Source organism: Bufo gargarizans, chromosome 2, assembly GCF_014858855.1.
Source record: "Bufo gargarizans isolate SCDJY-AF-19 chromosome 2, ASM1485885v1, whole genome shotgun sequence".
Classification (NCBI taxonomy): domain Eukaryota; kingdom Metazoa; phylum Chordata; class Amphibia; order Anura; family Bufonidae; genus Bufo; species Bufo gargarizans.
The window spans coordinates 168,295,024-168,319,487 of NC_058081.1; the positions used below are offsets into that span (position 1 = coordinate 168,295,024).

At 44.1% G+C, this 24,464-nt stretch overlaps 1 protein-coding gene across 3 annotated transcripts in view; it reads right to left on the reverse strand.

Annotated features, from left to right (window-relative positions):
* The window catches only part of RAB27A (RAB27A, member RAS oncogene family), an 81,981-nt gene that overhangs the window by 54,336 nt on the left and 3,181 nt on the right, over nucleotides 1–24,464 (reverse strand). The window contains exon 1 of one of the 3 annotated variants that reach the window (XM_044279672.1): nucleotides 5,756–5,864. The exons of the other annotated variants lie outside the window; for them this stretch is intronic. The gene's annotated coding sequence lies outside the window, so the exon portion shown is untranslated. Of the gene's footprint in view, nucleotides 1–5,755; nucleotides 5,865–24,464 lie in introns of those variants that run through there. 3 annotated transcript variants of the gene reach the window in all.

Consider the following 24,464-nt stretch of genomic DNA (forward strand, 5'->3'; position numbering starts at 1 on the left):
TGCATGACCCCTTAGACATGCTATTCCGATGCAATACCAGCGATAGTACTTTTTGATACATTATTGCCCAACTGATCATGGCGCCCTCTTATGTTTTTGTGGGTCAATGTCTGCCATATATTTACTGCTATTTTATTTTTAAGCAATATACCAATAAAGATATATTCCTTTATATTGTTGCAAGGTGTTATTTTTCTTTAAGGAGCATCTATGTTCTATATTGCGCAGTTTTCACGAGGCTCTGGCTCCAAAGAAATGAATGGGACATGTGTGAAAAGCGGAAGGCTCTGGATGCAATGTGTTTCTCACTGATGGTTGCTGGGGATATAGATGGTTATTCTTCAGTTTTTCTTCTTCTGAAAAACACATGAAATCTGTATAAAATCTGGATGGAAAAAAAATAAAAAACCAACACACACTGAACTCTATGGCCCCTTTCACACGAGCGAGTTTTCCACGCGGGTGCAATGCGTGACGTAAACACATAGCAACCACACTGAGTCCTGACCCATTCATTTCAATGGGTCTGTGCACATGAGCATTGTTTTTCACGCATTAGTTCTGCGTTGCGTAAAAATCGCAGCATGTTCTATATTCTGCATTTTTCACACAATGAATGAGTGAATAGGGCTGTGTGAAAAACGCATTGCATCTGCAAGCAAGTGCGGGTGCGATGCGTTTTTCACTGATGGTTGCTAGGAGATGTTGTTTGTAAACCTTCAGTTTTTTATCACTTGTGTGAAAAACGCATCAAAACGCATTGCACCCGTGCGGAAAAAAACTGAACGCAATCGCAGACAAAACTGAGTGAACTTGCTTGCAAAATAGTGCGAGTTTCACTGAACGCACCCTGAACGCATCCAGACCTAATCAGTCACGCTCGTGTGAAAGGGGCCTATCAGTTTTTCCCTGAACAGATCCTGACACAATCTATATCGCTCGTGTGAAAGAGGCCTTAAAGATACACAAAATATTACCAAAAACCCGTAGGCCTCTTTCACACAAGTGTGACGGATTGGCTACGGATTCGTTCAGTGAAACTCGCACCATTTTGAAAGCAAGTTCAGTCAGTTTTGTCTGCGATTGCGTTCAGTTTTTTCCACGCGGGTGCAATGTGTTTTGATGCGTTTTTCCCGCTCGCGGGAAGATGCTCATGTACACAGACCCATTGAAATGAATGGGTCAGGATTCAGTGCGGGTGCTATGTTTTCATGGCATGCATTGCACTCGCTCGTGTGAAAGGGGCCTTAGGCCGCGTGTCATCACACTCCGAAATCACAGCACAGCACCCGACCCGAACTTCCAGCACTGCTGGGGTCGCATAGCATTGATTTATGATGCTATATAACCCTTTCGAGTTCTGGAATGTATTGGATAACACTGACAGCATTATGTGTCAGTGTCATACAGTACATTCCAGAACTGTAGTTGTTGCTCCATGTGTGACTGAGGTGAGGTGGGATAGTTTGAAATGTTTAAAGTGACCCTCCGATTCGAGAGAAATAAAAATAAAAAAAAGGTCAGCCAGGGAACGAACAGAACATTTGTACATGGTGACCTCCTTTTCATCTTTTTAGATGCAAATTGGTCTCCTGGGCTCCTTTTCTGCCAACCAAGATGGCTGCACTGCCAGAGACACTTCCTACTTGTCCAGCTCTGCTCTTGGATTGGCCAGCACTGGTCAGGTGAGCAGTGCTGGCCAATCCAAGGGCAGTAGGATTTTGAAATCTGCAGCATGTCAATTGCTTGTACAGGATTCTCCTTTTGCAATGCAAAAGGTAAGATCTGTGGAAAATCCGCACCAAAATTTATGAAAAAAAAAAAATCATGGATTTTGGTATGGAAACGCAGCAAAACCACAGAAAAATCTGCATATACTAGCCTGCCGTGTGCGTATACCCTTAGGGTAAGGATTTTGTGGATTCTTCGCAGTGGAATTGCATATGGAAAAGTTACAGTACTGGGAAAGAGGATAAGATTATAAACTGCATTGTCTGTGGGATTTAGGATACAGCTACACGGCGTCACTGATCCCGTCCAGGATCGCAGAGTAAGGCCTCATGCACACGACCGTTTTTTTTTTTTTTTTTTTTTAAAGGTCTGCAAAAACGGGGTCCGTAGGTCCGTGATCCGTGTCCGTTCTTTCTTCCGCGGGTCTTCCTTGATTTTTGGAGGATCCAAGGACATGAAGAAAAAAATCGTTTTGGTGTCCGCCTGGCCGTGCGGACCCAAACGGATCCGTCCTGACTTACAATGCAAGTCAATGGGGACGGATCCGTTTGACGTTGAGACAATATGGTGCAATTTCAAACGGATCCGTCCCCCATTGACTTTCAATGTAAAGTCAGGAGTCCCTATTATACCATCGGATCGGAGTTTTCTCCAATCCGATGGTATATTTTAACTTGAAGCGTCCCCATCACCATGGGAATGCCTCTATTTTAGAATATACTGTCGGATATGAGTTAGATCGTGAAACTCAGATCCGACAGTATATTCTAACACAGAGGCGTTTCCATGGTGATGGGGACGCTTCAAGTTAGAATATACTAAGAACTGTGTACATGACTGCCCCCTGCTGCCTGGCAGCACCCGATCTCTTACAGAGGGCTGTGATCAGCACAATTAATCCCTCAGGTGCCGCACCTGAGGGGGGTTAATTGTGCGTATCATAGTCCCCTGTAAGAGATCAGGGGCTGCCAGGCAGCAGGGGGCAGACCCCCCTCCCTCCCCAGTTTTAATTTCATTGGTGGCCAGTGCGGCCCCCCCCCTCACTCCCTCTATTGTATTATCATTGGTGGCCAGTGTGCGGCCCCCCCGCCCCCCCCCCCCTCTATGGTATTATCATTGGTGGCCAGTGTGCGGCCCCCTCTCCCTCCCTCTATTGTATTAATATCATTGGTGGCCAGTGTGCAGCCTCCCCTCTCTGACCCCCCCCCCCCCTCGATCATTGGTGGCAGCGGAGAGTTCCGATCAGAGTCCCAGTTTAATCGCTGAGGCTCTGATCGGTAACCATGGCAACCAGGACGCTACTGCAGTCCTGGTTGCCATGGTTACTTAGCAATATTAGAAGCATCATACTTACCTGCTGCGCTGTCTGTGACCGGCCGGGCGCTCCTCCTACTGGTAAGTGACAGGTCTGTGCGGCGCATTGCTTAATGATCTGTCACTTACCAGTAGGAGGAGCTCCCGGCCGGTCACAGACAGCGCAGCAGGTAAGTATGATGCTTCTAATATTGCTAAGTAACCATAGCAACCAGGACTGCAGTAGCGTCCTGGTTGCCATGGTTACCGATCGGAGCCCCAGCGATTAAACTGGGACTCCGATCGGAATTCTCCGCTGCCACCAATGATCGGGGGGAAGGGGGGTGTGGGAGAGGGGAGGCCGCACACTGGCCACCAATGATAATACAATAGAGGGAAGGAGGGGGGGCGGGGGGGCCACACACTGGCCACCAATGATAATACAATAGAGGGAGGGGGGGCGGGGCCACACACTGGCCACCAATGATAATACAATAAAGGGAGGGAGGGGGGCCGGGGGTGGGGGGGCCGCACTGGTCACCAATGATATTAATACAATAGAGGGAGGGAGGGGGGGGGCGCACACTGGCCACCAATGAAATTAAAACTGGGGAGGGAGGGGGGTCTGCTGCTTGGCAGCCCCTGATCTCTTACAGGGGGCTATGATACGCACAATTAACCCCTTCAGGTGCGGCACCTGAGGGGTTAATTGTGCGGATCACAGCCTCCTGTAAGAGATCAGGTGCTGCCAGGCAGCAGGGGGCAGTCATGTACACAGTTCGTAGTATATTCTAACTTGAAGCGTCCCCATCACTATGGGAACGCCTCTGTGTTAGAATATACTGTCGGATCTGAGTTTTCACGAAGTGAAAACTCAGCTCTGAAAAAGCTTTTATGCAGACGGATCTTCGGATCCGTCTGTATGAAAGTAGCCTACGGACACGGATGCCAATCTTGTGTGCATCCGTGTTTTTTCACGGACCCATTGACTTGAATGGGTCCGTGAACCGTTGTCCGTCAAAAAAAAAATAGGACAGGTCTTATTTTTTTGACGGACAGAATACACGGATCACGGAGGCGGATGATAAACGGTGCATTTTACGAGTTTTCAACGGACCCATTGAAAGTCAATGGGGCCGCAGAAAATCACGGAAAACGGAACAACGGCCACGGGTGCACACAACGGTCGTGTGCATGAGGCCTAACAGTGATGCCATATAAATGTATGGGATTGATGGATTTTTTTGCAACTCACACTGTGATCCTATTAGTTTCTGATACTCTGTGATCCTGTGTCTCCGTGCAGCCATACCCTTAACCTCCGCTTTCAACCTTCAACCGGCTACAATTCCAATGCAAAAACTCCCGAAATGAAAAATATGGATTTTCTGCAGCGGATATGCCAGAATTCCACAGGAGCAAAATCTACACCAGTTGCGCTGAAATGCTGCCAGTTTGCCACCCTCCACATTGCAAAGCACAGAGATCTGCACAAAATAAACTGACATGCTGCAGATTGAAAATCAGGTTATTTGCAGATTGCGGTGTGAACAGTCTCTGTAACATGTGGATGAGATCTCATCATCTTCACAGTTAATGCAAATGCTGCAGAGTCCATTGCGTTTACATTACATGTGGCTGTACACTGGTCCCAGATTTTAGTGCTCTGACGGGATCCTGCATTTTTTCCTATGGAAATGCATTAATGCCGGACCCGGCCCCGGCAAAACGGATCCGGCATTGCGGTCTGCGCATGCTCAGACTGCAAACATTTTGAAAAAAAATAAATGCCGGATCCGTTTTTCCGGATGACACCGGAGAGACGGATCCGGCATTTCAATGCATTTGTCATATGGATCAGAACCCTGATCTGTCAGACAAATGCCATCAGTTTGCATACGTTTTGATGGATCCGGCAGGCAGTTCAGGTGACGGAACTGCCTGCCGGAATCCTCTGCTGCAAGTGTGAAAGTACCCTCAACCATACCAAACACATAAGGAAAAAAACATGTCAGAAGTTTAGTATTTTGTGGATTGTCAGTGAGTTATGTGCCATAAAACGATCATCCACAGTCAGGTGCAATAAACGGAAAATACAAAATGAGCGAAAATCTGCCAACAAACACGTATTAAAGCCCTTCTGTAATTGGGAAACCACATGCTGCGGCACTGCCGTCTCAGTACACAGAACTGCATGATTACACCGACTTATTTTCAGCGAGGGATACAATAATAATTATATTGAAATCTTAAAAAAAAAAAAAAGTTTCTTCTAGGAGAGTTTTTACTACCAAGCCTTTATTTGATGTCATTTTAAATTGCAGTCCTGCATACGGTAATAACATTTAAGAATGGTGGAAAATGAAGGACGGTGAAACACATTTTTATAAATTCTCTTGTAGAACGTCTCTACAAAGGCCACATTATAAAGTAGGCCTCTGTGCATCGCATTCGGATTTCTATTAGTATCCCTAAATTAAGAACTATAATAATGAATAAGAAAAAAAGAAAAAAAAAAAAAGGCCAATATGGGATGAGGATTTTATTTGACCAAAGAGTTTAACCTGTCACCTTAGGCCGGTGTAGAGTTTCGAAATTTAACATGACCATCCCAGACCTTCTACCTCCTTTATGACTGTAGGAAATAAGCCAGCCTCTTGGATTTTCTGGGTATATGCTTAAAAATTACAGCACGGTACCTGTAGAGAAGGAAAGCAGAATGGTGCCATACCTTGCTAGAAGGAAATTTAAGTTCTGCAGGAAGATCCAGTTGATGCAACTGCTCACAAGTCCTGATTCATGTCACATATCAGCAACCAAAAATGTGAACTCTGAGCTGCTGGGGGGTGGGGGGGGGGGGGGGGGGGGAGCCCATCATACAGAGAACATCTGATGCAAGAGTCTGCAGGAAGTCCACCGCCGCTCACAATGGCATTCTCACTGCAAAGACCATCTAATTCCTCTCAGCTGGTTGTCATGTGGTCTTGCTGACTGATCAAATGATTTGCCTTTGACAAGCTTAGCAACACAGCCACGGAGGAGACTACTCCCAGCCTCCGCCATGTGATGGCTATACTAAACAGATTGGCCTCTCTGGATACAGGGGTTAGAAAAACGCTCATTCTACTGCGGCAGATTATCTATTTATGGACTGGAGTTTGGTTTCGGCTTCTTGTATTATACTAGAAACGTTTCCCACGTTACGTCACACATTTATAGTTAAAAATACTGAACGCAGAAAATCCAAGCCTGTCACATCTAGTAACAATATTACATTGACAAAAGGACCATTGGGAAAAAATAATCTGTCACAATGATATGCAGTATATGGCCGTGCTATCTCCATAGACAAACATTAGCAATTAAAAAGAAAGAACAGGTTGTACTGAGCAGCTTGTTAATTTTTACCAGGGCACCGATCACAGAATATCGCCAAACCAAGTCAGGCCTCACGTAGACGACTGTATGTATTTAGGGGTCTGCAAAGATGACGACCATGTTGCATGCTTTTTCTTTTATATTTTTTGTAGATCTATTGACTTCAAATGGTTGGTTCACAATTTTGTGGCCAAGAATAGGACATATTCTATCTTTTATGGAACAGACATATGGGTATGGAAAGCAAATGGACGATCCACGTGCTTTCTATATCTATATACCCATTGTGGAAAAAGACGTCCTTCACAATGCAGACCATGAACAATTTCCGTAGGACCAACGATTAAAAAATAAAAAGCCTATTTTTGCCCGCGAAACGGACTGGGCCTGCCTACTTCTGTTGTTCTTGCATGCCTGTGTTGGGTCCGCCTTCTATTAGCTTGGACCTGCCTAAACATGGGGCCACTTTTAGGTTTTCCAGGGCCACTTTAGGTTTCCAATCTGCTCTTGGCTGTAAAGCAGTAGGCACACCAGCTCACAGAACCACCTGCCAACAACAGTATGACATGTCACTATAACCAGAATGTTATAATTTTGAATCTAAATACTCATCGAATAGGATAAACGGATGAGGAAAATCCTCTAAAACATCCACACAGAAAGGATAAGCTGCATATTTACCAGCAAGGATTTATGTGCGGCAAATCCTCAGCGTTTTACAGTGCCAGCAAAGTGGTTAAGATTTTAAGAAAACTCATCTATGCGCTGTAAAAAATAAAATAAAAAAATAAAAGGGTGTAATTTGACTATGCAGATTTTAAATCATCAGCATATCAATTATCAATTACTCTGTGCATAGGATTAAATCTGCAGCATAATTCTGAAAGAAACCCACAAGCTGCAGATTGTGCTACAGATTCAGTGCATATTTTGCCCAGTTTGGCCATACCCTTAGTCAAGCTTTCCGGAAAGACAGTTTAGGACTATTCTAAGTTCTGCACTATGTAGACCAGCACAACAAAGCCACCTGTGAACAGTCTCACCAATGTGTTGAGAACCAGTGACCTTCCAGAAGTGACAAGCTACAGCCTGAAGAGCTACAGAAGCGGAGAGTCACTGCTGCAAGTCAAGTAGATGCTCCAGTGTCCAGGTCACCTTAAACGCCTGCAGCGCATTCTTACAAGACAAGGTGTTCGGAGTAAGGGATCCCTCATTTTATTTATTTTAAGTGGTTATTGTTCTATTCAGTTTTTCTCATTCAATGATGAAGGGATTAGGAAATATGACAGAACAAAGCAGACAAGGCGTGGGAAACGATGACCGGTGCCAAACCACTTCTTCACGCTAATTCAATAGTGACATTTAGAGAAGGCATTGATGACCGTAAAAACTGAATATGAAGAAACTATTTACTCCAAGTATAAAGAGGACTACTGTAAGGCTACATTTACACAAACGTATTTTGTTTCCGCATCCGTTACGTTTTTATTGCGGATTGGATGAGGACCCATTCATTTCAATGGGTCCGCAAAAAATGTGGACAGCACGCGGTGTGCTATCCGCATCAGTATGTCCGTTCCGTATGCCCGTAAAAAATATAGAGCATGTCCTATTCTTGTCCGTTTTGCGGACAAGGATAGGTATTGTTACAATCCGCAAAAAAAAACTAAAACATTTATGCAACACCTCAAAAATACATACAGTCGTGTGAATGTAGCCTTAAGGAGATTTCAGATGGGCATTTTCTGTATAATAATGCAGGCTCTGATTATGAGGAAGGCTACAGTGCAAGCTCCCATCATCCTGTAGATCAAGCAGCAGATACACCCCCAGCCATTATTAGAACTGGCACAGGATGTTCCATGCACATTTGTATGGACACCTGCATAGCCAGCACGATTAAAGGAGGCCATTCATGTGAGGCCTCTTTCACACTACCGTTTTTTTGTTTTTTTTTTGGTTTTGCGGGCCGTTTTTTGCGGTCCGTATACGGAACCATTCATTTCAATGGTTCCGCAAAAAAACATCATGTACTCCGTATAGAAACATAGAGTGTGTCGGCAGATAAGAACCATTTGGCCCATCTAGTCTGCCCAATATACTAAGTACTATGGATAGCCCCTGGCCCTATATTATATGAAGGATGGCCTTATGCCTATCCCATGCATGCTTAAACTCCTCCACTGTATTTGCAGCTACCACTTCTGCAGGAAGGCTATTCCATGCATCCACTACTCTCTCAGTAAAGTAATACTTCCTGATATTACTGTTAAACCTTTGCCCCTCTAATTTAAAACTATGTCCTCTTGTAGCAGTTTTTCTTCTTTTAAATATTCTCTCCTCTTTTACCTTGTTGTTTCCCTTTATGTATTTAAAAGTTTCTATCATATCCCCTCTGTCTCTTCTTTCTTCCAAGCTATACATGTTAAGGTCCTTTAATCTTTCCTGGTAAGTTTTATCCTGCAATCCATGTACCAGTTTAGTAGCTCTTCTCTGAACTGTCTCCAAAGTATAAATATCCTTCTGGAGATATGGTCTCCAGTCCTGAGCACAATACTCCAGATGAGGTCTCACTAGTGCTCTGTAAAGCGGCATGAGCACCTCCCTCTTTTTACTGGTAATGCCTCTCCCTATACACCCAAGCATTCTGCTAGCATTTCCTGCTGCTCTGTGACATTGTCTGCCTACCTTTAAGTCTTCTGAAATAATGACCCCTAAATCCCTTTCCTCAGATACTGAGGTTAGGACTGTATCACTGATTTTATATTCTGCTCTTGGGTTTTTACGCCCCAGGTGCATTATTTTGCACTTCTCCACATTGAATTTTAGTTGCCAGATTTTTGACCATTCCTCTAGTTTTCCTAACTCCTTTTCAATTTGGTGTATCCCTCCAGGAACATCAACCCTGTTACAAATCTTTGTGTCATCAGCAAAAAGACACACCTTACCATTGAGGCCTTCTGCAATTTCGCTGATAAAGATATTAAACAATATGGGTCCCAGAACAGATCCCTGAGGTACCCCACTGGTAACAAGACCTTGGTCTGAATATACTCCATTGACTACAACCCTCTGTTGTCTGTCCCTCAGCCACTGCCTAATCCATTCAACAATATGGGAGTCCAAGCCCAAAGACTGCACTTTATTGATAAGCCTTCTGTGTGGGACAGTATCGAAAGCCTTACTGAAGTCTAGATAAGCGATGTCTACTGCACCCCCTCCATCTATTATTTTAGTCACCCAATCAAAAAAAATCAATAAGATTAGTTTGACATGATCTCCCTGAAGTAAACCCATGCTGTTTTTCATCTTTCAATCCATGGGATTTTAGATGTTCCACAATCCTCTCCTTAAGTATGGTTTCCATTAATTTCCCCACTATTGATGTCAGGCTTACTGGCCTATAGTTGCCCGATTCCTCCCTACTACCTTTCTTGTGAATAGGAACAACATTTGCTAATTTCCAATCTTCTGGGACGACTCCTGCTACCAGTGATTGGTTAAATAAATCTGTTAATGGTTTTGCTAGTTCACCACTGAGCTCTTTTAATAGCTTTGGGTGTATCCCATCAGGCCCCTGTGACTTATTTGTATTGATTTTAGACAGTTGACTTAGAACCTCTTCCTCTGTAAAGACACATGCATCAAAAGATTCATTAGTCTTCCTCCCTAACTGAGGTCCTTTTCCTTCATTTTCCTTCGTAAAGACTGAACAGAAGTATTCCGTTTCCGTATTTCCGTTCCGTTGAAAGATAGAACATGTCCTATTATTGCCCGCAAATCACGTTCCATGGCTCTATTCAAGTCAATGGTTCCGCCAAAAAAAAAAAAAACGGAAGACATACGGAAATGCATCCGTTTTTGCAGAACCATCTATTAAAAATGTTATGCCCAGCCCAATTTTTTCTATGTAATTACTGTATACTGTATATGCCATACGGAGAAATGGAATGGAGAAATGGAACGGAAACAAAAAAACGGAACAACGGATCTGTGAAAAACGGACCGCAAAACACTGAAATAGCCATACGGTAGTGTGAAAGAGGCCTGAATAAAACAAAGGTGCCATACCAAGCGCAGCCACTACTAACAGCAGAGCATGGGACGATGTAAACAGTGGGAAGGCCGCAGCACTCGCCCTTTGGGCCCTTGCAGACGAGCGTTGGTCACGCTGCGAGTCCGCATCGCAGCTCCCGGCCTGAACTCCCAGCGCTGCCAGGGGTCACATAACATTATATTGATTTATGATGCTATGTAAGGCTACTTTCACACTAGCGTTCGGCTGTCCGCTCGTGAGCTCCGTTTGAAGGGGCTCACGAGCGGACCCGAACGCTTCCGTCCAGCCCTGATGCAGTCTGAATGGATGCGGATCCGCTCAGACCACATCAGTCTGGCGGCGTTCAGCCTCCGCTCCGCTCGCCTCCGCACGGACAGGCGGACAGCTGAACGCTGCTTGCAGCGTTCGGGTGTCCGCCTGGCCGTGCGGATCCGTCCAGACTTACAATGTAAGTCAATGGGGACGGATCCGTTTGAAGATGCCACAATATGGCTCAATCTTCAAGCGGATCCATCCCCCATTGACTTTACATTGAAAGTCTGGACGGATCCGTCCGAGGCTATTTTCACACTTAGCTTTTATATGCCAATATAATGCAGACGGATCCGTTCTGAACGGAGCCTCCGTCTGCATTATTATGATCGGATCCGTTCAGAACGGACCCGATCGAACGCTAGTGTGAAAGTAGCCTAACCCTTACAGTTCTGGAATGTATTGGATAACACTGGCAGAATACATTCCAGAACTGTAAGGCCCCTTTCACACGGGCTAGTTTTCCGCGCGGTAGCAATGCGTGAGGTGAACGCGTTGCACCCGCACTGAATCCGGACCTATTCATTTCTATGGGGCTGTGCACAGGAGTGCTGATTTTTACGCATTACTTATGCGTTGCGTGAAAATCGCAGCATGCTCTATAGAAGTGAATGGGGCTGCATGAAAATCGCAAGCAAGTGCGGATGCGGTGCGATTTTCACGCATGGTTGCTAGGAGACGATCGGGATGGAGACCCAATCATTATTATTTTCCCTTATAACATGGTTATAAGGGAAAATAATAGCATTCTTAATACAGACTGCATAGTACAATAGCGCTGGAGGGGTTAAAAAATAATAATAATAATTTAACTCACCTTAATCCACTTGCTCGCGCAGCCCGGCTTCTCTTCCGTCTTCTTCTTTGCTGTGTACAGGAAAAGGACCTGTGGTGACGTCAATCCGGTCATCACATGGTCCATCACATGATCTTTACCATGGTGATGGATCACGTGATGGCAATGTTTTGTTTTTTAACACCTGTGTGACGGGTGTGATAGTGTACATTAACACGACTGTGAAAAACAGCTAAATATTTTTCCGCTTGCTTGTTATTGCGATCATTGCTCGCTCGCCCTACTGCATCTACACAGCTAACAACTTCTGATGAGGTGAGGGGATGTGGTAGCGGCTATTGATCATCTTTCAGCCAGGGGGATTTGTCCGATCCATAGAAAACAAATAAATGTGTCACTTGTCGTTCGATTAATGCATGTTATCGCATGTGACAATAATTGCTCAAAATCATACAATTATACAAATGCTCCAACTAGAACCACTCCATCTAACAAGCCTCTTAAAGGGGTATTCCAGGCACCAAAAATACCCCAAATAATGTAAATTTAACATATTTACCGTTCAATAGTTATAAAAGTAGTTTTTTTCCTCCGCTACCCACTGTGTTTCCTCAAAAATTACCACGGCATCGACCTGTAGTTCTGAGCCTTTGTTAGTAACACACTGAGCATGCTCGACCTATCAATCTCTAACTAAATGTCTTGTGAAACAAAAGGCGTGTAAGGGTCCATTCGGACGTCCGTAGGCGTTTTGCGATCCGTAAATTGCGGATACGCAAAACACAGACACCGGCAATGTGCGTTCCACATTTCGCGGACCGCACATCGCTGGCACTATATATAATTTTTTTCGGGAATGGACCCATTGAAAATGAATGGGTCCGCACCCGTTCCGAACCCAAGTTGCGGCTGTGTGAATGGACCCTTAGTGTGCTGGTGATTACTGAGTAGAGGGGGGCGTGACTGCACTGTATATCAAACAGCCAATCAATAAACATCACTCATGAACAAGCATAAACTCACAGCAGGAAAGCTAGGGATTGTGGTTTTGTGAGGGCAGATCAGGCGCCATGATACTCTGTGTTGCAGGCTCACACAGGAGCTAGACAAATGGCTTGCAGGGTAAATTGCAGCTCTGGTTATATGTATAGGTACAGGTTCTGGTTGGATCACAGCTTGCAGCCTTAATGCAGTTTGTCAAAAATTAAGTTACTTTACTAGAATACCCCTTTAAAGGTGTTCTCCAGGATTTTGATACCGATAACTTGTCCTGACCAACGCAGAACAGCTGTTTAGCTCTGGTGCCAGAAATGCACAGCTCTGTCCATTTGTGTAGTGGATGGATTAAAGAGGACCTTTCACAGGGTTTTTTTTTTGTTTTGTTTTTTTAAACCGATTACCCTCCTCGATCCTGCAGATAATTTTTTTTTAAATAACGCTCAGTTGCCCCGTTGTGAACCACCAAAGTTTTGGCGCCATATATGTTAATACAGAGCATCGGTACAGGTAGGAGGAGACATCAGCTTTTCTCATCGGGCGTCTCCTTCTCCATGGCTGTGACGCTGTCCAATCACAGCGGAATTAAGAGAATTATGTCATAGCCAGACCCTTATTTCTGATATTTGCGGACTCTATTACTGACAGGGAATGTCCCACAGGATTGGCGCATAGCAAATGTAGTGCTAATATTCAAAAAGGGTCCAAAAACGGAGCCCGGAAACTATAGGCCAGTAAGTTTCAAGGGATTCTGTCACCTCCCCTCAGCCAAAAAACGATTTAAAAGCAGCCATGCAGCACAGCTTACCTGGATTAGGCTGTGCTCTTTTATCTTGAAATCCGTCCAGCAGTTCGTGCAAAAAACGACTTTGATCGATATGTAAATGTGTCCTGAAGGTGCCCAGAGGGGCGTTTTTTTCTTCTTAGTGAGCCCAGTACCGCCCCTCTTTCAGTGCCCAGCCCGCCTTCCTTGTACTTTCTAACCGCCGCCCCCAGCCTGCCACAGCCTCTCCTCCCCCTCCCTCACGCCGAACGAAGTCTCGCACAGGCGCAGTACCCACTGAGGGCTGCGCCTGTGCGATCATCAGGAGACTGAGGGCGGCAGCTTCATCTTCGTCACTGGGCATGCGCCGAGCCCAGTGACGTCCGATGTTAGAGAGAAATATCTTGGCAAAAGACAACTTTTCCCATTTTTTTATACAAAGTTGGCATTTGACCAAGATATTTTTCTCACCCAGCATGGGTATATGTAAAATGACACCCCAAAACACATTCCCCAACTTCTCCTGAGTACGGCGATACCAGATGTGTCACACTTTTTTGCTGCCAAGGTGGGCAAAGGGGCACATATTCCAAAGTGCACCTTTTGGATTTCACCGGTCATTTTTTACACATTTTGATTGCAAAGTACTTCTCACACATTTGGGCCCCTAAATTGCCAGGGCAGTATAACTACCCCACAAGTGACCCCATTTTGGAAAGAAGACACCCCAAGGTATTCCGTGAGGGGCATGGCAAGTTCCTAGAATTTGTTATTTTTTGTCGCAAGTTAGTGAAATATGAGACTTTGTAAGAAAAAATAAAAAATAAAAAATCATCATTTTCCGCTAACTTGTGACAAAAAATAAAAAGTTCTATGAACTCACTATGCCCATCAGCGAATACCTTAGGGTGTCTACTTTCCGAAATGGGGTCATTTGTGGGGGTTTTCTACTGTTTGGGCATTGTAGAACCTCAGGAATCATGACAGGTGCTCAGAAAGTCAGAGCTGTTTCAAAAAGCGGAAATTCACATTTTTGTACCATAGTTTGTAAACGCTATAACTTTTACCCAAACCATTTTTTTTTTTTGCCCAAACATTTTTTTTTTTATCAAAGACATAAAAACAATAAATTTGGCGAAAAATTTATATATGGATGTCGTTTTTTTTTGCAAAATTTTACAGCTGAAAGTGAAAAATGTCATTTTTTTGCAAAAAAATCGTTACATTTTGATTAATAACAAAAAAAGTAAAAAATGTCAGCAGCAATAAAATACCACCAAATGAAAGCTCTATTAGTGAGAAGAAAAGGAGGTAAAATTCATTTGGGTGGTAAGTTGCATGACCGAGCGATAAACGGTGAAAGGAGTGTAGTGCCGAAGTGTAAAAAGTGCTCTGGTCATGAAGGGGGTTTCACCTAGCGGGGCTGAAGTGGTTAAAGTCCTGGTTGCCATAGTAGGAGCGGGGAGCGGTATACTTACAGTCCGCGCGGCTCCCGGGGCGCTCCAGAATGACGTCAGAGCGCCCCATGCGCATGGATGACGTGCCATGCGATCACGTGATCCATGCTCTTGGGGCGCCCTGACGTCACTCTGGAGCACCCCGCACCCCACTACACTTTACCATGGCTGCCAGGACTTTAGCGTCCCGGCAGCCATGGTAACCATTGAGAAAAAGCTAAACGTCGGATCAGGCAATGCGCCGAAACGACGTTTAGCTTTAGGCCGGATCCGGATCAATGCCTTTCAATGGGCATTCATTCCGGATCCGGCCTTGCGGCAAGTCTTCAGGATTTTTGGCCGGAGCAAAAAGCGCAGCATGCTGCGGTATTTTCTCCGGCCAAAAAACGTTCCGTTCTGGAACTGAAGACATCCTGAATGGATTTCACTCCATTCAGAATGCATTAGGATAAAACTGATCAGGATTCTTCCGGCATAGAGCCCCGACGACAGAACTCTATGCCGGAAGAAAAGAACGTAAGTGTGAAAGAGCCCTTAGAGATGCTATCTTGAAGTACCTCAATGAAAATAGGCAAATAACACCATATCAGCATGGCTTCATGATTGGTCATGTCAAATTAAATTAATCAGTTTCTATGAGGAGGTAAGTTCTAGACTTGACAGCGGCGAATCAATGGATGTCGTATATCTGGACTTCTCCAAAGCATTTGACACTGTACCACATAAAAGGTTAGTATATAAAATGAGAATGCTCGGACTGGGAGAAAATGTCTGTATGTGGGTAAGTAACTGGCTCAGTAATAGAAAACAGAGGGTGGTTATTAACGGTACACACTCAGATTGGGTCACTAGTGGAGTACCACAGGGGTCAGTATTGGGCCCTATTCTCTTTATATTTATTAATGATCTTGTAGAAGGCTTGCACAGTAAAATATAAAACTTTTTGCAAATTACACTAAACTGTGTAAAGTAATTAACACGGAAGAGAACAGTATACTGCTGCAGAGGGATCTGGATAGATTGGAGGCTTGGGCAGAGAAGTGGCAGATGAGGTTTAACACTAATAAATGTAAAGTTATGCACATGGGAAGGAATAATGCAAGTCTCCCGTACATACTAAATGGTAAAACACTGAAATGGAAAAAGGACCTGGGAATTTTTGTGAACAGCAAACTAAGCTGCAAAAACCAGTGTCAGGCAGCTGCTGCCAAGGCCAATAAGATAATGGGTTGCATCAAAAGGGGCATAGATGCCCATGATGAGAAGATAGTCCTGCCACTTTCCAAAATCACTAGTCAGACCACACATGGAGTACTGTGTACAGTTCTGGGCTCCTGTGAACAAGGCAAACCTGGAGAGAGAGATCAGAGGAGGGCAACTAAAGTAATAACTGGAATGGGACAACTACAGTACCCTGAAAGATTATCAACATTAGGGTTATTCACTTTAGGAAAAAAGATGACCGAGGGGAGACTAATAACTATGCGATAATATATCAGGAGTCAGTTCAGAGATCTCTTCCATCATCTATTTATCCCCAGGACTGTGACGAGGGGACATCCTCTGCGTCTGGAGGAAAGAAGGTTTGTACACAAACATAGAAGAGGATTCTTTACGGTAAGAGCAGTGAGACTATTGAACTCTCTGCCTGAGGTGGTGGTGATTGTGAGTTCACTAAAAGAGTTTAAGAGGGGCCTGGATGTATTTCTGGAGGGTAATAATATTACAGATTATTGATTGTAGAATAAGCAAGCGGCACTCACCACTGAAATCATCAATCTTCTTTATTTATCAATATACAGTACAGACCAAAAGTTTGGACACACCTTCTCATTCAAAGAGTTTTCTTTATTTTCATGACTATGTAAATTATAGATTCACACTGACGGCATCAAAACTATGAATTAACACATGTGGAATTATATACATAACAAAAAAGTGTGAAACAACTGAAAATCGGTCATATTCTAGGTTCTTCAAAGTAGCCACTTTTTGCTTCGATTACTGCTTTGCACACTCTTGGCATTCTCTTGATGAGCTTCAAGAGGTAGTCACCTGAAATGGTCTTCCAACAGTCTTGAAGGAGTTCCCAGAGATGCTTAGCACTTGTTGGCCCTTGTACCTTCACTCTGCGGTCCAGCTCACCCCAAACCATCTCGATTGGCTTCAGGTCCAGTGACTGTGGAGGCCAGGTCATCTGGCGCAGCACCCCATCACTCTCCTTCATGGTCAAATAGCCCCTGCACAGCCTGGAGGTGTGTTTGGGGTCATTGTCCTGTTAAAAAAATAAATGATGGTCCAACTAAACGCAAACCGGATGGAATAGCATGCCGCTGCAAGATGCTGTGGTAGCCATGCTGGTTCAGTATGCCTTCAATTTTGAATAAATCCCCAACAGTGTCACCAGCCAAGCACCCCCACACCATCACACCTCCTCATCCATGCTTCACGGTGGGAACCAGGCATGTAGAGTCCATCCGTTGACCTTTTCTGCCTCGCACTAAGACACGGTGGTTGGAACCAAAGATCTCAAATTTGGACTCATCAGACCAAAGCACAGATTTCCACTGGTCTAATGTCCATTCCTTGTGTTCTTTAGCCCAAACAAGTCTCTTCTGCTTGTTGACTGTCCTTAGCAGTGGTTTCCTAGCAGATATTCTACCATGAAGGCCTGATTCACACCTCTTAACAGTTTCCTCTTAACAGTTGTTGTAGAGATGTGTCTGCTGCTAGAACTCTGTGTGGCATTGACCTGGTCTCTAATCTGAGCTGCTGTTAACCTGCGATTTCTGAGGCTGGTGACTCGGATGAACTTATCCTCCGCAGCAGAGGTGACTCTTGGTCTTCCTTTCCTGGGGCGGTCCGCACGTGAGCCAGTTTCTTTGTAGCGCTTGATGGTTTTTGTGACTGCACTTGGGGACACTTTCAAAGTTTTCCCAATTTTTCGGACTGACTGACCTTCATTTCTTAAAGTAATGATGGCCACTCGTTTTTCCTTTACTTAGCTGCTTTTTTCTTGCCATAATACAAATTCTAACAGTCTATTCAGTAGGACTATCAGCTGTGTATCCACCTGACTTCTACTCAACACAACTGATGGTCCCAACCCCATTTATAAGGCAAGAAATCCCACTTATTAAACCTGACAGGGCACACCTGTGAAGTGAAAACCATTTCAGGTGACTACCTCTTGAAGCTCATCAAGAGAATGCCAATAGTGTGCAAAGCAGTAATCAAAGCAAAAGGTGGCTACTTTGAAGAACCTAGAATATGACATATTTTCCGTTGTTTCACACTTTTTTGTTATGTATATAATTCCACATGTGTTAAATTCATAGTTTTGATGCCTTCAGTGTGAATCTACAATTTTCATAGTCGTGAAAATAAAGAAAACTCTTTGAATGAGAAGGTGTGTCCAAACTTTTGGTCTGTACTGTAGATGGAGATAAAAACAGGACTGGGGCGGACTCATTTCTCACAGAACGCTAAGTAGTCCGTCCCAGCCCTATTTTTATCTCCATCTATATTGATGAATAAAGAAGATTAATAATTTCAGTGGCGAGTGCCGCCTGTTTATTCTATTTCTACAATCAAAGCTTGTTGAAGCTGTACCTTCTTTGGGGTAGTGCACCACGCACACTGTGTTGTACAAGGTATCAGAAGACGCAGTCTCTGAAGAAAGTACAGAGCGGAGCCGCCTGTGGCTTTTTTTTTTATATATTACAGATTATAGTTACTAGATTTCTGGAGCAGGGTCATTGATCCAAAGAGCTATCCCGACTGCCTAATTGGAGCCGGGAAGGAATTTTTTTTCTCCCTAAAATGAGGAAAATTGGCTTCTACCTCACAGTTTTTTTTTTGCCTTCCTCTGGATCAACTTTCAGGATAACAGGCTAAACTGGATGGACGGGTGTCTTTTTTCAGCCTCTTAAACTATGTTACTATGCAAGATTTTATCATCAATTCAAACATATGCAGTATTTCCGTACAGAGTAAAAACAATACAACGTCCAGACCTGTGATGCTACAAGTGATACACACACTAGAGGGAAAAGTGGAATACATGGGTACACTTTCAATATAGAGACTTGAGCAGTCCCATACAGTAATTCCAATTCTAGCACTCGTTTGTTGAGCAGTCTGATGGCTTGCAGGAAAAATAAATTATGTAGTCTGGTTGTGGAGGTCCAAATGCTTCGATACTTTTACAGGCTTTGCAGGTGCAGTGTGTGGTGTAGCTATCTGCTCTGGAAGGAAGAGAGGCACCAATGATCTTCTCAGCTGTCTTCACTACCCGCTGTAGATTCTTGCAATCCAAGGAGGTGCCGTTCCCAAACCAGGCAGTGATGTGGATGTTCTCGATGGACCCTCTGTAGTAGATAGTAAGGATGGGGGGTTGGAGATGGGCTTTCTTCAGCCTACTCACAAAGTCTAGGCGCTGCTGTGCTTTCTTGCATAGTTTGTATTGAGGGACCAAGTAGAATTTTCCAGTAGATGGACATTCAGGGATTTTGTGCTTTTCGCGATCTCCATAAAAGTGCCGCATGGCACTCCTTTGTCTGATCTGCGACATTACATTCCACCTCTCCTCTGTACTCTGACTCGTCGTTATTGAAGAGGAGACCCACCACTGTCATGTAGTCTGCGAACTTGACAGTGTGGTTTGAGTTGTGTTTTACTGTGCAGTTAGGAGTTAGAGTGAACAGTAGTGGGCAAAGCACACAGCCCTGGGGAGCTCCCTTACTCAGAGTCATGTTTTTTCCAATTCCAACAGCCTGGAGTCTCCCAGTTAGAAAGTTCAGGATCCAGTTGCAGAGGGTGGTAATCAATTCTCAGTCAGCTCAACTTCTCGATCAGGTTTTGTGGAACAATGGTATTGACATCAGAACTGAAGTCTATGAACAACATTCTGACATATGTGTGAGAGTAGTAGCAACAGTTTCATCTGTAGAGCAGTTTGGTCAGTATACAAATTGCAGGGGGTCCAACGAAGGTGGCAGCAGGGACTTTATGTGCCTCATGACGAGCCTCTTGAAGGACTTCATGACGGTAGACGATACACTGGAGTTTTCTTCAGCATGTGCACAATGGTGGTCGCCTCGGGGCACATTGACACAATAGTGCTGCTCAGAGAGATGTTCCATATGTCCGTGAGAACCTCCAGAAGTTGGTCTGCACTCTCTCTAAGCACTCTGTTAGGGATGTTGTCTGGCTAGCAGCCTTACGTAGGTTGACTCTCCATAAAGGTCTTTTTTACATAAGTCATGGTGACACAAAACACCTGATCTACAGAAGGAGGAGGGGGGGTGATCTTCCCCACTGTCGGGTCTGTATACAGCTTAAACCATACATAATAGTTGCCTAGCACATCCGGAAGGGAGACATTCTTGTCACAGACAGGTGGTGCAGTCTTGTAGCTGGAGATAGCTTGTATACCCTGCCACAAAATCCATATGCCTGTTCCGAATGTGGCTGTGGATATTTTGACTTTGCGCCCGCTTCGAGTCTGATTGTGCAGGACAATTTAGCCCTCGCTATTCACAAACCTATCTTATCACCTGATTTGAATGCGGGACGTCATCATCCATGCACTTCCATGGTCATCCAGTTTCTGGTTAGGACGAATGGTTAGGCTTGGAGACCATAACATCAATGCACTCACCAACATAGCAAGTTACTGTAGTCGTATACTCTTCTGACACTCTTGCAATCAGGTTATGTATGAGAATCATTGCCTTACAAAGATTATACATAACTATATGTGAACTAATACACTAAAATACATGCCTTTCAGTTCTCAAGAAACTCTACGAGTGGGCCCTGACCCTCCCTCTTGTAGACATAAAGAGGTCTGTCACCAGTGACAAGTTTAGCAGATCATTTGCTGCTGTCACTTTGTCACATTCAGTCACAGGATGGTCCCTTCAGTGTCACAGTTTCCTGTTACACCACAGGCGGTTTGAAGTGATAAAATACGAGGCTGTACGCCACCACGCAGAGCTGATTGGAACATCTGATTTGTTCATTTTTGAGCAACTGACAGTGAAAAGCTTTGTTGCTGCAAATGAGAAAACAGAATAAGCCTATTAGCAAAGAGCTGGCGCCATATTGCAATAATCTGCATCACAATAGCCGCTTGTGTGGCCTCAGTTGGTCTTCTGGAAACGTGCGCATATAGAAGTATGAACTAGACGTGTAGACAAATGGTTTGCTTGTGACTAGATCAGAACGTCTTCTACTATTATATTCATAAACTATATAAAAAGAAAAATTAAGTAAAAAAAAATAATAATAATAATATGCAGGGCAAGAATGTGGGCATCACTGCCAATCTACTTATGTCTTAGGCTGCTTTTTGCCATAAGGACTTACCTCACATCTGTGGTAGAATCTCTTAGCTTCCTGCTCCTGACAAATGATATATTATGAAATCAGAACACATTTACAGCAGCTACTTAAGCTACAGGTATATTTTCCCATGGTCATAAGACCACAGCGCTTTAAATAAGTGCACAAGGGAAACAAACACACTCACATCAAAGGACAACTGGCAGACACTTACTTTCCTGGACAACAACAAAAAAATCATTGAAATACAACACACCGCATCCTTCTCTTCCTCGATATCATCCGTTGGGGAAGGGAAGGAGGAAGCAGTGTGAACTCCCCATACATACAAGTTTATCGCCCAGGTCCTTAAAAGGGGTTGTCCCACCTCTAGGACTTCAAAAATGGGGCTCCTCTCCATTTCCAGCAACACCATGGAGCTCCGGATCCCGGAGGCGAGACCTGCACCTATGGGACATTTATGTCATATCCTGTGGCATAAATCTTCTTTAATGCGTAAATACCATGAATGTGTACAAAGAACAACGCGTTTCGGGGCTCCAAATGTCCCCTTCATCAGGTTATTATTAGGTAATAACCTGATGAAGGGGACATTTGGAGCCCCGAAACGCGTTGTTCTTTGTACACATCCATGGTATTTATGCAATAAAGAAGATTTATTCACATAAGACCAACTCTACCAGTGATTTGCGCCTGACCAGAACCTCCTATCCTTTGGGGGATTGGGCACCCACTCCCAAAGAAATTCTTTCTGCGGCTGCATTCCTGGATTTAAAGGGTATATATCCCTAGAAGTCTACTATAGGGTTGTGCCTACCCATAGCACAACTAAAAAAAGGTGAGCACCTTTTCTCTCTAAACAATTTATTTTGTATTGAGCATATTACCCTATTGTGCGCCCCCTACCCCTCTTGTCTCTTTATTCCCCTCGTGACCGAGTGGAATTTAAATTCACCCGTAGTTTCCAAAAATATCTTGTGGCATATCCCTTTGGAATCCACAGTTTATGGCAGCGACCGCACAAAGAATGATCAAGGCCTTTCTTGATGCAGTCACAGCCATAAACCACAGCTGAATGAACGGCAGGGTACCTTCCCACTGAAAACAGTGGGAGGCGAATTCTGCTCATCCACCAGTGGCTTTTTGGAGCAGAATCCACACCAAATTCCTCTGTCAAAAGCCACCATGTGAACAGCCCCTTATAGATGGCTTACACGCTCTTATTTGACATTTTGATGCAAAACTCAATTGTTTGTGTGTTCCAAATCCTTACCCCAAGCATCACTGCCACAGCAAATACTTGAATTGCTCTACCTGTGTAATGCAACGTCCTTTGAAGGTAGGACCAGAAGGGGTGGCCAGTCAAGAGGAAGCCGCAAGCCCAGCAGTCTTCTATGAAAATTAATTGTAATTCTCTTGATTATTGCTGTTGGCCAGACTGTTCTCTGTCGTTATTAACTAAAAGCAAGCGACTGACAATCTACCTTTATGAGCTATAGAAAACAACTGGGCATGCGTGGCTGCTTTGTTTTCGGCTGCGTTGCAATTGTGTCTTGACCGCCTGCCACGTCTGGTCCTACCCTGTGTTCAATACTAACAACTGATAAAAGATATCCATTTGATGTAATATATTACAATTGACTTTTATCTTTTCTGTTTACAGGAAAAAAAAAAAAAGATTTTAAAAAGAAGAGGATTAGTTGAACAATCCTGCCCGTCAATGCACAAAATGACATTTTTTAGGAAATAAGATTTGAGTTTGATAAAGTCAACGTACACTTTTTTTTAAACATATTATAATACAAAATTTCCTACATCTAGGAACTTCCCCTCATCGTGGACAGATGTCATGTCAATTGCCACCCCAGGGGAAGCCAACTTGTATAAGGTTATGTTCACATCTCTGGTAGTCTATTCTGGCAGAGGAACAGACTAGCAGAGTTTAACGTATACGGAATAGCCGGGCACCGCCAGATCCCCATTGACTAACAGTATCCAATGAGTTTCCAGCATAAATCCCAGCTTTCCCAGCTGCAGTATTTGTCAGGCCAAATGCCGACATTTATGCCAGAAAGCCACAGGATCCCATAATAGCGAATCAGAATCCAGTGGTGCGCGGTGGTATCCAGCTACTGTAAACCCAGGAGTCTGTTGCTCTGCCAGTACAGACTGCCAGAGTTTGTGGTGCAGATCTTAACCTACCCCAAGCACACATCCACAATGTTAGATTGGATGCTACTAAAACCTACCCACTAGGCAGGAATGCAGGCATGGTGGTGGGTTTCTCCCCTTTTCCATTTTGCAAACACATGCACACTTGGCTGAACTGGGCATGCATGTGTATGGGGATACCAGGGGAATAGCTGTTGGCCAATGGCTACTGAAGGTGTATGGCCAGTTTTAGGCTGAAATCTAAACCCCATACAGGCCATGGATGTCAGATTATCATATTCCCTAGGGTTGTCACCATACCAAAATCTTTATTCGATTTCTATACCATAAAAAAGTATTGCGATACTCAATACCACATGAAAGAAAAAAGAAAAACACCAAAAAAGCCGTGTGCAATGCACATTTTTCAGAATGTCCAGCACATAGAACAGTCCTATCCTATATCCTATTTTGGGGGGGGGGGGGGGGACAAGGTGACTAAAAAATGTTGAATCGAGCGTTTAAAAAAACAAAAAACACATAGTTGATTTTTTTTGTATTTTACTAGTTCAGACTCTTTCAGACGTGGCAATATCCAATATATACAGGCTTGAGAAAGGCTTCATGTACGAGCCGAAACGTCGCTTTTGCTACCATATGGGTGAATAAATACACACTGTTTTACTGAAGATTAACCTGGAGTGCAGTCCGATTTTTTGTTCCGTATAAGTGGGTAAGCACCAGTTACCATACTTGGACACTGCACCCATCTTTTCCATTTATACCGTTTTGGGTGGTGCTGCCAGTAGTTTGTGTGTGTATATATATATATATATATACACACACACACACACACACACACATATACATACACACACTATTAGCCCCCTTAGAAGGCTAGAACCTGGGATCTTTTGATCCCTTGTCCTATTCACCCTTATAGAGCTCTATTAGGGTGAATAGGATTTTACTGTCCCTGCTGCCCTGCAGCAGCAGGGAGTTTACTATGGCAGCCATGGATGGCTTCAGTAGTGTCCTGGCTGCCATGGTAACCGATCGTCGCCCTGTGATTTCACTGCTCGGGCTCCGATCAGAAGCTACCACTGGCACCAATGAAAATACTGAGGGGGGGGGGGGGGAACGGTGGCCCTGGCCACTGCACCACCAATGAAAATAATTAAC